At 40.0% G+C, this 11,525-nt stretch overlaps 1 long non-coding RNA gene across 1 annotated transcript; it reads right to left on the bottom strand.

Moving 5' to 3' along the window:
• Positions 1-1,008: 1,008 nt before the first annotated feature.
• On the bottom strand, positions 1,009-6,931 carry LOC137146990 (uncharacterized). The gene is made up of 2 exons (XR_010918121.1): positions 6,789-6,931; positions 1,009-2,230 (listed from the first exon to the last, which is right to left on the bottom strand). It is a non-coding gene; the product is annotated as an uncharacterized lncRNA (long non-coding RNA).
• Positions 6,932-11,525: the final 4,594 nt, after the last annotated feature.

Raw genomic sequence — 11,525 nt, forward strand, 5'->3', positions numbered from 1 at the left:
AAACGAACCCATTTTTTTCAGTTTTTTGTCATAGGTCATGTTTCTAGACCTTTAATCATTTTGTTGCTCCCCTATGGACTTTTTCCAATTTGTCAACATCTTTCCCAAAGTGTGGTGCCCAGAACTGGACACAATACTCCAATTGAGGCCCTATCAGTGCTACATACAGTGGAAGAATTACTACTCATGTCTTACACCATGTCTGCTAATACATCCCAGAATGATGTTTGCTTTTTTTTTGTAGCACCATTACATTGTTGGCTTGTATTTAGTGATCCACTATAACCCCCAAATCCCTTTCTGCAGTACTCTTTGCTAGGCAGTCATTTCCCATTTTATATTTGTGCAATGAATTGTTCCTTCCTAAGTATAGTACTTTGCATTTGTCCTTATTGAATTTTTTCCTATTTCAGACCATTTTTCCAATTTGTCAAGATCATTTTTAGTTCTAATCTGTCCTCCAAAGCGCTTGTATCCCTTCCAGTTTGGTATTGTCTGCAATCTTTGTAAGTGTACTCCGTGCATTATCCAAATAATTTATGAAGATACTAAATAGAACCAGACGCAGCTCAGATCCCTAAGGGACCCCACTTGACTGTGAACCAGAACTACTCTCTGAGTACGGTTTTTCAACCATTTGTGCACCCACCTTATAGCAGTTTCATCTAGGTTATATTTCCCTGGCTTGCTTGTGAGAAGGTCATGTGAGACAGTATCAGAACCCTTACTGATATATCACACCTACTGCTTCCCACTCATCCATGAAGCTTGTGACCCTGTCAAAGAAGGTTATGAGGTTGGTTTAACATGGTTTGTTCTTGTTTAGCAGAGTTTTTTTAAATCCCCAGCTGTCTGTGGTTTTGATTTTGAGCCAGTGGTCAGAAGATGGTTGCCTATAGAGGACAATAATAACTAATGTATAAATACTGACTCTAAAATCAGGGCTGCTTCAGGCAGTTTCACCTTGATACATTTTATGGAATCACGCTATTGAAGCACAGCCAATAATGGTTGAAAGTAAATGGGTTAATTTCATGCATGTGTGATTCCTCATGGCAGCCCTGCTAAGTCACTTAGCAGCACTGCAATCAGACATTCCAACAGGCACTGGATGGATGCAATACTTTAAACATTTGGATTTATGTGCCTTTGTGATTCTGACAATGGGCCTAAATGAGCAGCAGCAATCAATTGAGGGCAAAATTGATTAAATGTGGCAACCAACTGCTTATGGCCCCAATCCTAAAACTGGCTTAGTGTAGTCACAGCCCTACTGACTTTAAAATGGGTATTAGGGTCTACCTACATGGAGCCCTTTATTGGGTCAGGGCCTATGTTCCTTATGCCTTATTTGTGTTAGAGCAGCATCTAGGAACCCCAAATGGGGTCAGTGCTGTACAAACACATAGCAAGACAGCCCCTGCCCCAAAGCTCTTGTAGTCCAAATAGACAAGGCAGACAAAGAGGAGAGGAAAGAAAGGGTCAGGAAAGGATATGACTTGTGCAAGGTCACAGCAGGTCAATGATAGAAGCCAGATCTCCTGGCTCCCAACCCAGTGCCCTATCCACCAAACCATGCTCCCTCTCCAAGCTTCTACTGGTGTAAACCTGTGTCACTCCATGGATTTTCATGGAACTATGTCAGCACGCATCAACTGAGGGGTCTGCCCTCCACAGGCACTTAGATGTCTAAATTAATTCAGTAGGTGAATTGATCATAGCTAGAAAATCAGATGCCAACTTGAGGCCCCTGAGCCATGGCATACTGTTGGGCCCCGGGGGTGGGGAAGCCATGTTGATTCCCAATGGCGGGAAAATGGTCGGTCATGTATCAAACAACCTACTATCCACCATTAGGTTGATAGCGAGTAGTCACGTATCAGGAAATAGACCGGGATAATATGCTGTGTCCGTTATGTCCTATAGGGTATAATTCTCTCAAATCATATCAGTACTAGTGGACCAGAAGGGGGCGGTCAAGGCATGTCCATTGGGATCTAATAAAACTCCCGTGACAGGAGTGAACGGTGCTTCAGATGACCCAGACATCGACTGTCCCTGATAGCCCACCGGAGCTTGTTAGACCTAGCTAATGCTGTATGATAGCGCGGTGATTGGGTGACTCGTCTCTAGATGCGGTTGTTGTTTCCCTTTTCCCAATAAAGGTTTTCTTCACATAAGTCTTGCCTGTTGTATTCCATCCTCCGGACCACAGCCCCTCTGACAGTACCTTAAAAAAAATTCAGTGGCAATTATAGAGTTATTGATTGCATCACTCCTCCATCGTTATATGGTTTAACAAATGCTCTGTGACTTGTCTAGATTGATTCTGCATGACTGAGAAAGGGGTAGTATACAAAAATTAAATTAAATTGCAGAGAATCAGAAGACTATCTCCAGGACTGAGAAACTATTCTAGAAGCCAGATTCTGACATATTATACTAATTTGCACTGGTGTGAACAGTATTTTCAACTCCAAGTGTTCAAAAATCACAAGCCAGGACTCAGTTATGACAGATTTTACATCATGACTAAAATAATAGTTATTTGCCTTTTTGTTTGAGGTCTTAGGGTGAATTCATTCTCAAGCTTTTCTCTGGAACAAGGACTAGAAATTTACCTTGTTTTAAAATTAGCCCTGAGATTCCCATGTGATCCTAGGAACTGGATCTAAGTAAATAAAAACAAATATCACGATTCATGATAAAGTCATGAGTTGCCAAATGAGATGAGTATCTGGGCCTGTCTGTCTTTTAATAAAAGAAAGTAAGCAGAGGTCATTTAATGTTAGCCTGCTGGTAGGGCGTGTTCTGGTGAGCCCCCCACAAACCTGCTTTGTTCAACTCACATCCTTTTCAAATTTGCTCCACATTTATTTGCTAACATTGGGGATAGGAAATCTTCTCAACATCAGTAGATGATTCAAGTCTCTTTAAACCAATAGCAAAAGTCCCCAGGAACACAGCAAGCCTTAAACAAATCTATCTTTGAAGACAAAGAATTTTACTTGATTATAGAATTTTGCCCATATTCTCTTGTCTTCCAGGGAGTGGAATATTATGTCAGAGTTAAAAGGGATAGAATTCAAAGCGTTCCATAAAGAGAACCTGCAGCTCTAATATCTAAGGGCAAAAATTTCTGACATTGCATTGTGCAACCTGCCACTGATTGTTACTGCTGACGTTACTAGCAAAAGATGAAGATCCAATGGAAGATAAAGTATCTAAAAAGGTATAAAGCCAGATTGATCCTGTTACAAAATGACTGTTTTAAAGCGCTTGTATTGAGTATAGCAAGAATAGCAAAGTATCCAGTATCACCTAAATTTTACAAAAATACAGCCTAATCCTGCAAACACTTAAACGTGAATAATGATATGCAAGTATGCAAACCTTTGAGACATTACTGCAATGTAACTGATATCTACAGTTAGCTCTTGGGAATCTACTGAAAGAAATGATCCAGAGGGGTAGCCATGTTAGTCTGTATACAGCAAAAACAATGAGACTCCTGTAGCACTTTGTTAGTCTTTATAGCGTTACAGGACTCTCGTTGTTTTTGCTGAAAGAAATGAGTAACTTCTACAAAAAATTTTCCAGTCTAAACCAGATCTTCATTAATGACATTAATTTCCAGAAGTCTATGTACCATTGGGATCTCTTCTGGTTTTCATTACCCTATTATACATAAAACTGCACAAGGAAAAAAACTGCAAAAATTTGAGAAACAGCAGTGTATTCAGCAGGAATAATAAATTCTTACAGGATCCAAGGATTTTCTGTTCCAGCAGTTTCCCCATTTGTGTATATTGTGAGTTTATAGTTAGAGTTTTATACAATAACATATGTATTAAGTTGTGTATTCTGTATTACACTTTCAATATTTGTTAGTCTGATTTTATATTTTCATTTTAATTTTGGACTCCAGTAAAGATAAATCAGGAAGTTTTTGTGCTCTATATTTTTATGCAGATGCTCAGTTGGTGTAAGTAAGTGTAGCTCTGTTGGAGCTTTACTAATTTACAACTGCTAGGAATCTGTTCCTTGGTATTTATTGCAATGTATTGTATCAAGGCACAAGGATTCCCTCATTTTTCAATATTATGGGAGTCTAACTATCCTTCCCCTACAATTTGTGTGGTTCTAATTTTTTATCCAGTACAATTGTGTTATAAGAAGGAGGAACAAATGTAGGCTGAAATTTAGCAAATGTTTGTGCAGATGCTTACTTTTAAAAAAATGAATGGGACTAGTCATGTGTAACAAAGTGTATATAAGTGCATGTGGAATCTGGGCCTTATGTGCAACAGGTGTACTACACAAAGTATTCCTTCCTATTAGTGAAGAGTGCTATACACAGATCTCTTTGAATGGACGTGACCCAGTACATAGTTGTAAGAAAGAAGAAACACAGATCTTTCTTTATATACAGGATTTAATAGCTGAATTTAAAAGTTCATCTATAAAATAACCACCTACCTTTCAATTTTTCAAGTATGAATTACAGGAAGAAAGTTGCATCACAATACTCCCAAGAAGGGATTTCTGTATGCCATTCTGGCATGTCCATTGCACTTCCAACTTTTTCATGTTTATTAGATGATGCCTCAGCATGGCTGGTGTATTATGGGACCCTTTCAATCTATATATCCATTTAATTTTCATTCCTCCAGGGTTTTTAGCCTACTGGGTCTTGTGGGTTCTGAATTAGGCCCAATGTATAGCAGACCCTGCTGGCTCTGCAGTAGCTACAAAGTCTAGTATCCTAATATCTCACTCTGGTCATTATTGGCTTTTGACTACATAGAAAAATACCTGTAGAGTTTAATAGAAGCTGGAATAATTTGAAACAGAAATAGGAAATGACACTAAATACAAATTTAACATATTGGGCCCAACTCATTTCTTTCTTCAGAAGTTCTCAGCCAACAATGGTGTTATTCTAGTGTGAGACTGGAGTAACAGTATTGAATCAGACTCAGTGTTTGTAATCACAAAAGGATAAAGGTAAATTGTGCAACTGAGTTACAAATTTTGTCCAGCAAAAGTATATAGGTAAGTCTCACTCCATTTTATGAAAAAGTCACATCTAAGAAGTGACCATTTTAATTTGTGTTCACTTCAGTGGTGGTGTCATTCCAATTACACTTTTTCTTCCAATTTTGTTTTATATCCCAGTGATTTTATGTTTTTACAGTTCTTGAAAATGCATCAGGTAGGGTAGAATTGGACCTGCTCAAAGTAGGATGTTATGTAGTGAGATTGTGTTACATAAATTGATGTTCCTGGTGCTGGATGATATCTACTAGTTGAGCAAAGAGTTCTAAGATCAAATAATTCAGGGAAGAAGTGGGTAAATTGTCCATTATACCTAGTCCTTCTTAATTGTAAACATTTCTTTTCTTGCTCTAGGTTTGATATATTAATTTAATCTTTTGCTGCTGAAAGCAAAACCTACTCAACTTTGTCGATGGCCTAATCTGTATCATCTTGTTTGATTTTTCCAAATCTTCAGTTATTCATTTAATATTATCTAATAAATTCTCCTGTCTGATCCAATAATTGCTAAACCTTTAAAAAAAAAAGTTATGTAGCTGAATGCTTTTCTAATTATAGGGGTGATTTTAAGTTGAAAGCCTTTGTAAAAATCAAGTCAAGGTGATTTTCCTGAAATTAAATATATTAAGTTAAATATAACTTTTGAAAGTTTTCCGGCATTTGTATATTTTCTTTAGCTAAAAGGATGGATAAATTTGTCATAGCTAAGTAGTCTTCTGTTATGGATTTTTAGAATTCAAATGTGTATCATGTATGATGAAATGTTAAATCTTATTTTTGTGGATGTTAATTTCTGATTAATCTAATAGCTAATTGCTTTTTGAGTTTCTTTGTTAAATTCCCTGGAGAATAGCTTGTCTTCCTCCCACCCTACTTTGTCATGTTCTTGTGCCTTAAGGCATAATTTTCAAATGCTAGTTGTTCATTATTTTAAATACTAAACAATATGGACATTACCCATTTAGTTTAAAACAGCTTAGATTTCATCTTTTCTAATACCTGGTGCACAGCTGTGCCTCAATTTCCCTCCTCCAGAAATAGTCTTCCCCAGGCTGGTAGAGTAATCTGGGAAGAGCAAAAAAATCTTCCACAGGGGTGATTAATTTTTTTTGGGGGGGTGGAAGGAAGGCAAAAAGGGCATTTTCCAGTTTTCCCCCAAAGCTTTTTTTTTTAGTATTAATCAGTAAATTTTGGTAAATAAAAAAATTCAACAGCTTTTTTGATAAAATTTTCAATAAAAAAAAAAGTTAATCACAAACTTTGAAAATTTTCACAGGAATAGATTTCTCCCTTTTGAGGAACTCCAGCCATCTCCTTTGAGATGAAATAAAGGCATGAATAAAAAAAAAAACCAAAAATAAACTCCAAAAAACAAGTCTCCCACAAACTAGCCCTTCAGTCCTCATTGGCACAGCATCAATAATCTCACCACATAGTAAATAGGATTCTACTGATTCCCTCATAACAGGAGTCAAGCCATCCTTCAAACCTTGACTGCTGGGTTGGCTACTCAGCCCCTCCAGGTGGCATAGCTGACAGGCAGGGGAGCCAGTGTGCTCCCAAGGCCATAATGAATAAAGCAGCAGTTCAGTCCAGCAACCAATTCTTTCCCCTGGGGTTACTTCATACACTGCTTTGGTTTGCCTGCTGCTTCAGCCTTTGCTCCAGCCCTTCTACAGGCTTCTTCTGCTGAGAGTAAATAAATAAAAGAAAAAACCAATATACCAGACCTAGCTAAACATCTTGGTTCAGCAAGAGAGCCCTCAGTTAGGATTGCAATAGACCTTCTCACAAGCTCCTGCTCCCTCTCAGTCCTGGGAATGGCTCAGTTCTGCTGCCTTCCCCCAGCTGGACCATAGAAGAACAGCTCACTTCCTGCTTCCCACAGGCCAGACACCATAGACTTGCTCTTCATGCTTAAATACCTGTCTTAATGAGGCCAGGTGGAAACCTTTCCTTGATTAACACACAAAAACAGGTTCTCTGGGATAGGGCAGGTCTTAGCTTGGCTCCTCTAGTAGGAAATTAATCCCTTCCCTTACCAATCCTGTTCCTATGGAAATTCTTGTGCCTGCCCACGTTTGAAGGCCCTTCCCCCAGCCTAAGGGAAGGAGCTACTGAATCCAGGGTTCAAATAAATTCCAGGGACAACAAATGATAAAACAGGAAAGGGTGTGAGGGTCACAGGGTCCTAAGCAGGATGCCAGAGGGGGACAGCAAGCAGAGAACTGCTTACTAATCCTGTAGGGGAGGAGGTACAGTCATCCCAGCAAGGATATCTATCTATTTATCCATCCATCCTCCCTCCCTCCTATAAGTGCTTCCTGGTAAATTAAGGATGATTCTACCTTATTAACAACATTCATTTCTTCAGTGTAATGTTATTGTTATTTTTATGAATACTTTCTGTTGGAGGAAAAGGTCATCAAAAGTCCATATTCTCTCACAGCTCACCTCAGATCCCATTTTGAGCATTTGAGCATTGAAATTTGTAATTTGAGCATTGGCTGAGAGATGGATTGAGCCAATATTGCTGCTTTCCATCTCGAGCTGTTATGAGATCTTAGAAGGATATCTGTGGTGGATGGTAGAAGGAATATGTAAGTTGTGTGTCGTTTTTCTCTCCATAGATCTGCATCTTTTACACATATTTCTATTGCGAGGATTCTGTATGAGGATTGATTAAATTATTGTGCTGAAGGAGGTGAAAATCTCTCTGGATCAATATTGTTTCAGCAGCTCTGTCACTTGTAAGAATAATCCCAGGAGAAAAGTGGTGTGTTCAGGTGTGGAGCATAAATATCAACCATGTTGATTGTATTATTATTGGTCCAGATCACCCCTCCCACTGAAACCCCATGGAAGAAGGTTAAGGAGGAACAAATCTTCCAAAGACCCCTTCACAGAGATTTACCTGGATTGTCCCATCAGGGGCTGGAGCTTGCCCGTTAACCACATGGAGAAGGTGTAGAACTGAACCATACCTTGGTTGATCCTGCCCCTAAGGTCTGAAGTAGGCCAGGGCTATCCGCTCAGAAATGCTGTCCACTGCCCTGGTTCTGATAGCCACCCTCTTTAGCTACCAGGGACCGACCCCACTAGAGCAGTCAATGGGACCCTGGGGCAGCACAGCAGATTTCTGAGGAAAAGGTAATGCAATAATATAAAGAGAAAATACATGGTCTTTGAATTTTCTTTCTATTTTATGTCTGAGAAATCATCATGCAGCTGGACTGGGTGACATTTTGCATCCTCCCCATCCCCAACCTGCATGCTCTTCCAGTTTCCACCTCCTCCTCCTGCATGAGCACAATTCAGAGTCAGATAGGGGCATGGGCTAGTGCCATGGAAAAAAATTGAATCCCCCTCCCATGGAAGGGGGGAGAGATCTGTGCTGGGAGTTTTTCCCCATCTGAGTGGTTCTTGGGATCATAATTTGAACCCGTGCTACTACCACACATCATCACATATCACCCATTTACATCAATACTAGTACTGATAGGGTAGAAATTAATTCTTTTGTTAACTACACAGATTCCCAATGCAGTAGCTGGCACTGAAAAAGCATCTCATCCATCCTTTTTAAAAATGTTAGCTACTTCTTCACAAATGTGCATCTCTTACATCAAAACAATATAAAAAATGGAGCATAATTTTATTGTGGAAAAATGAAAGTAGAGGACAGAATAAAAATGCATTTATGGACCAAATACGATTAAACAAAGCAGTGATTAAAAAGAACCATACTCTTATCACTGTTTTATTTAATCCTATTTCATCCATAAAAAATTTGTATTGTGTTCTCTATTGTCATTTTTCTACAATGAAATTATGATAAAATGTTCTGTAGATTACATTTTTGATAGCAATGAAGTCCTGTGTTATTACTCCTCATAAATGCATTCTCTGTGTATCAGATGTTTTAGCCTGTGCACATCTGTTTTAGTGATGCAAGCTTTTTTTCTGGAATGTATTTTGCAGACCTTTCAAATGACTGACTAGATAATGGATTGCTTCAGTCAGTTTTATTTTTATTTGTACAGGTCACAGCATAAAATATAGTTAATAGAAAATGTACCATGCTACTATGTACCAGCTAGAACTACTCTCAAAACGGGAAGTTCTAGCCTTAACTAACTGGGAAGTAGTGTGTCGTCATTTCTCCTTTTAAAGTGAACATGACTTTGTGAGATAGTGCAGGAAAGAACTGGGACTGATTGGAGGAGCTGACTGAGTGGCCCAGAGCTTTTGATTGCTCCTGTGCTGGTGCTAAAACTACACTGTTTGCCTGTGTAGCTTGCTTGTGTACTGTGCTGACAATTTGCCATTGTTTGTTTTAAATGCAGTGCCCATGGCAGTGAAGACATCATGTTTAGTCAAATTGTGTGTGTGCGTGCGTGTGTGTGTGTGTGTGTGTGAAAGGATGCTTCTAATACTGTTATTTTCTCCACGCCTGGAGGATCTTTTTGCACATCCTTTTATTTTTAAACCCACTTTTCCACTCCCACACTCAACTTGCTACACTGTGGCCACTAAGCCTTCCCTGTGATCAGAGTGCTGCCTCCTGGCCACTTGGCAGCTGCTCAATGCCACCTGCTTCAAGATATGTAGATTATTAACGGGGCCACACAGACCCAGCTGGCAACTGAGAGAGCTATCTGCCAGGCTGAAGATCTTTTTTCAAAGCAGAAATGCAGGGGTGGGGACTGTCTGCCCAAACCTCGAATGCAAATGAGAATGCCTTATTCTCTCCCGCTGATCCCCCTTCTTCCCCACAGCAGCACCATGAGGGAGACAGGTGGCCATGTCACAGCTCAGGGTAACTGCACTGATATTTCTTCTCAGTGGTCCAGCAAGGGCAGCTCCCTGTCAGGCTTCTAACTCCCCTGGCCGTCTGTCTCCCTTAGGTGAAGATACACTACTCTCCCTTCTGACCAGGGTACCTCCAGGTTGAACAGTTTCCTGCTTTTGTTGTGTTATTCCCAGCAAAAGATGGGCTGCCTCAGCAGACCTGCTTGCTTGCTCTTCAGAGACTAATAACCATGTAAGTGCCCTCAGTTAAGCTACTACACAGCTCTTTCTAGTCAAGCTTTTTTATTCTTGAGATAAAAGCATTACAGAGAAAACATATTAAAAACAATAAAAGAACTTACATACATAGTAATAAGCTTACCAGAGATCACCCCAACTCTGACATGGGCTCTGACAGGTGATTAGTTCTTAAAACCCCACAAAAGAGTCTCTTCTATGGATACAAGTTCTTAATGGCATATTGGGCTGCATTGGTAGGAGCATTGCTAGCAGATTGAGGGAAGTGATCATTCCCCTCTATTCGGCATTGATGAGGCCACATTTGGAGTACTGTGTCCAGTTTTGGGCTCCCCACCAGAGGAAGGTTGTGGACAAATTGGAGAGAGTCCAGCGGAAGGCAACGAAAATGATTGGGGATTGGAGCACATGACTTATGAGAAGAGGCTGGGGGAACTAGGCATGTTTAGTTTGCAGAAGAGAAGACTGAGGGTGCATTTGATAGCAGCCTTCAACAACCTGAAGGACGACTCCAGGGAGGATGGAGCTAGGCTGTTCTCAGTGGTGGCAGGTGACAGAACAAAGAGCAATGGTCTCAAGCTGCAGTGGGGGAGGTCTAGATTGGATATTAGGAAAAAGTTTTTCACTAGGCGGGTGATGAAGCACTGGAATGGGTTACCTAGGGAGATGGTGGAATCTCCATCTTTAGAGGTTTTTAAGGTGTGGCTTGACAAAGCCCTGGCTGGGATGATTTAGCTGAGGTTAGTCCTGCTTTGAGCAGGGGGTTGGACTAGATGATTTTCTGGGATCCCTTCCAACCCTAATCTTCTATGATTCTATGAACAGCCTCAGCTCAGAACGAACATACTCATTCAGGCCTTGTCCACATTAGCACTTATTCCAGCAGACATTTTGTCATTTTGACCTGTGCAAAAACACTCCCCTGAGCGACATAAGTTTTGCCAGCATAAGTGCTTGTATGGACAGCGCTATGTCAGTGAGAGACGGTCTCCTGATGACAGTCACTGCTGCTCGTTTAGGTGGTTTTATTATGTCAGTGCATCGAAATAACGTGGCTATGCAAGCGCTCTTACAGCAGCACAGCCACTATATGTTTAAGTGCAGACTAGCCCTAAGAATTTAGTCTATCCTTTATACAGTTCAGGAGTTTCCAGATCAGTACACAATGGGTTTTTTTCTCCCAGCCCGCAGCTTCAAAAGAGAATGCCTTATTCTCTCCTGCTGATCCCCCTTCTTCCAGAACATCCTAGGAAACCCACTTCACATGTATTCTCCCAAACAGTTCTTTGAAGTTTATTACATTTCCCCCAGGTTTACGTTATTCAGTTTCCTAGAAAAGTTATGTGCACTCTTACAATAATTTTGAATAAGAGCATTTTCCATACAATGGATTCCAAAGATATTAAACTTAATTCAAT

The sequence above is a fragment of the Emydura macquarii genome, unplaced genomic scaffold (genome assembly GCF_026122565.2).
Source record: "Emydura macquarii macquarii isolate MOO-44397 ecotype Brisbane River unplaced genomic scaffold, CSIRO-AGI_Emac_v2 contig_499, whole genome shotgun sequence".
Classification (NCBI taxonomy): domain Eukaryota; kingdom Metazoa; phylum Chordata; order Testudines; family Chelidae; genus Emydura; species Emydura macquarii.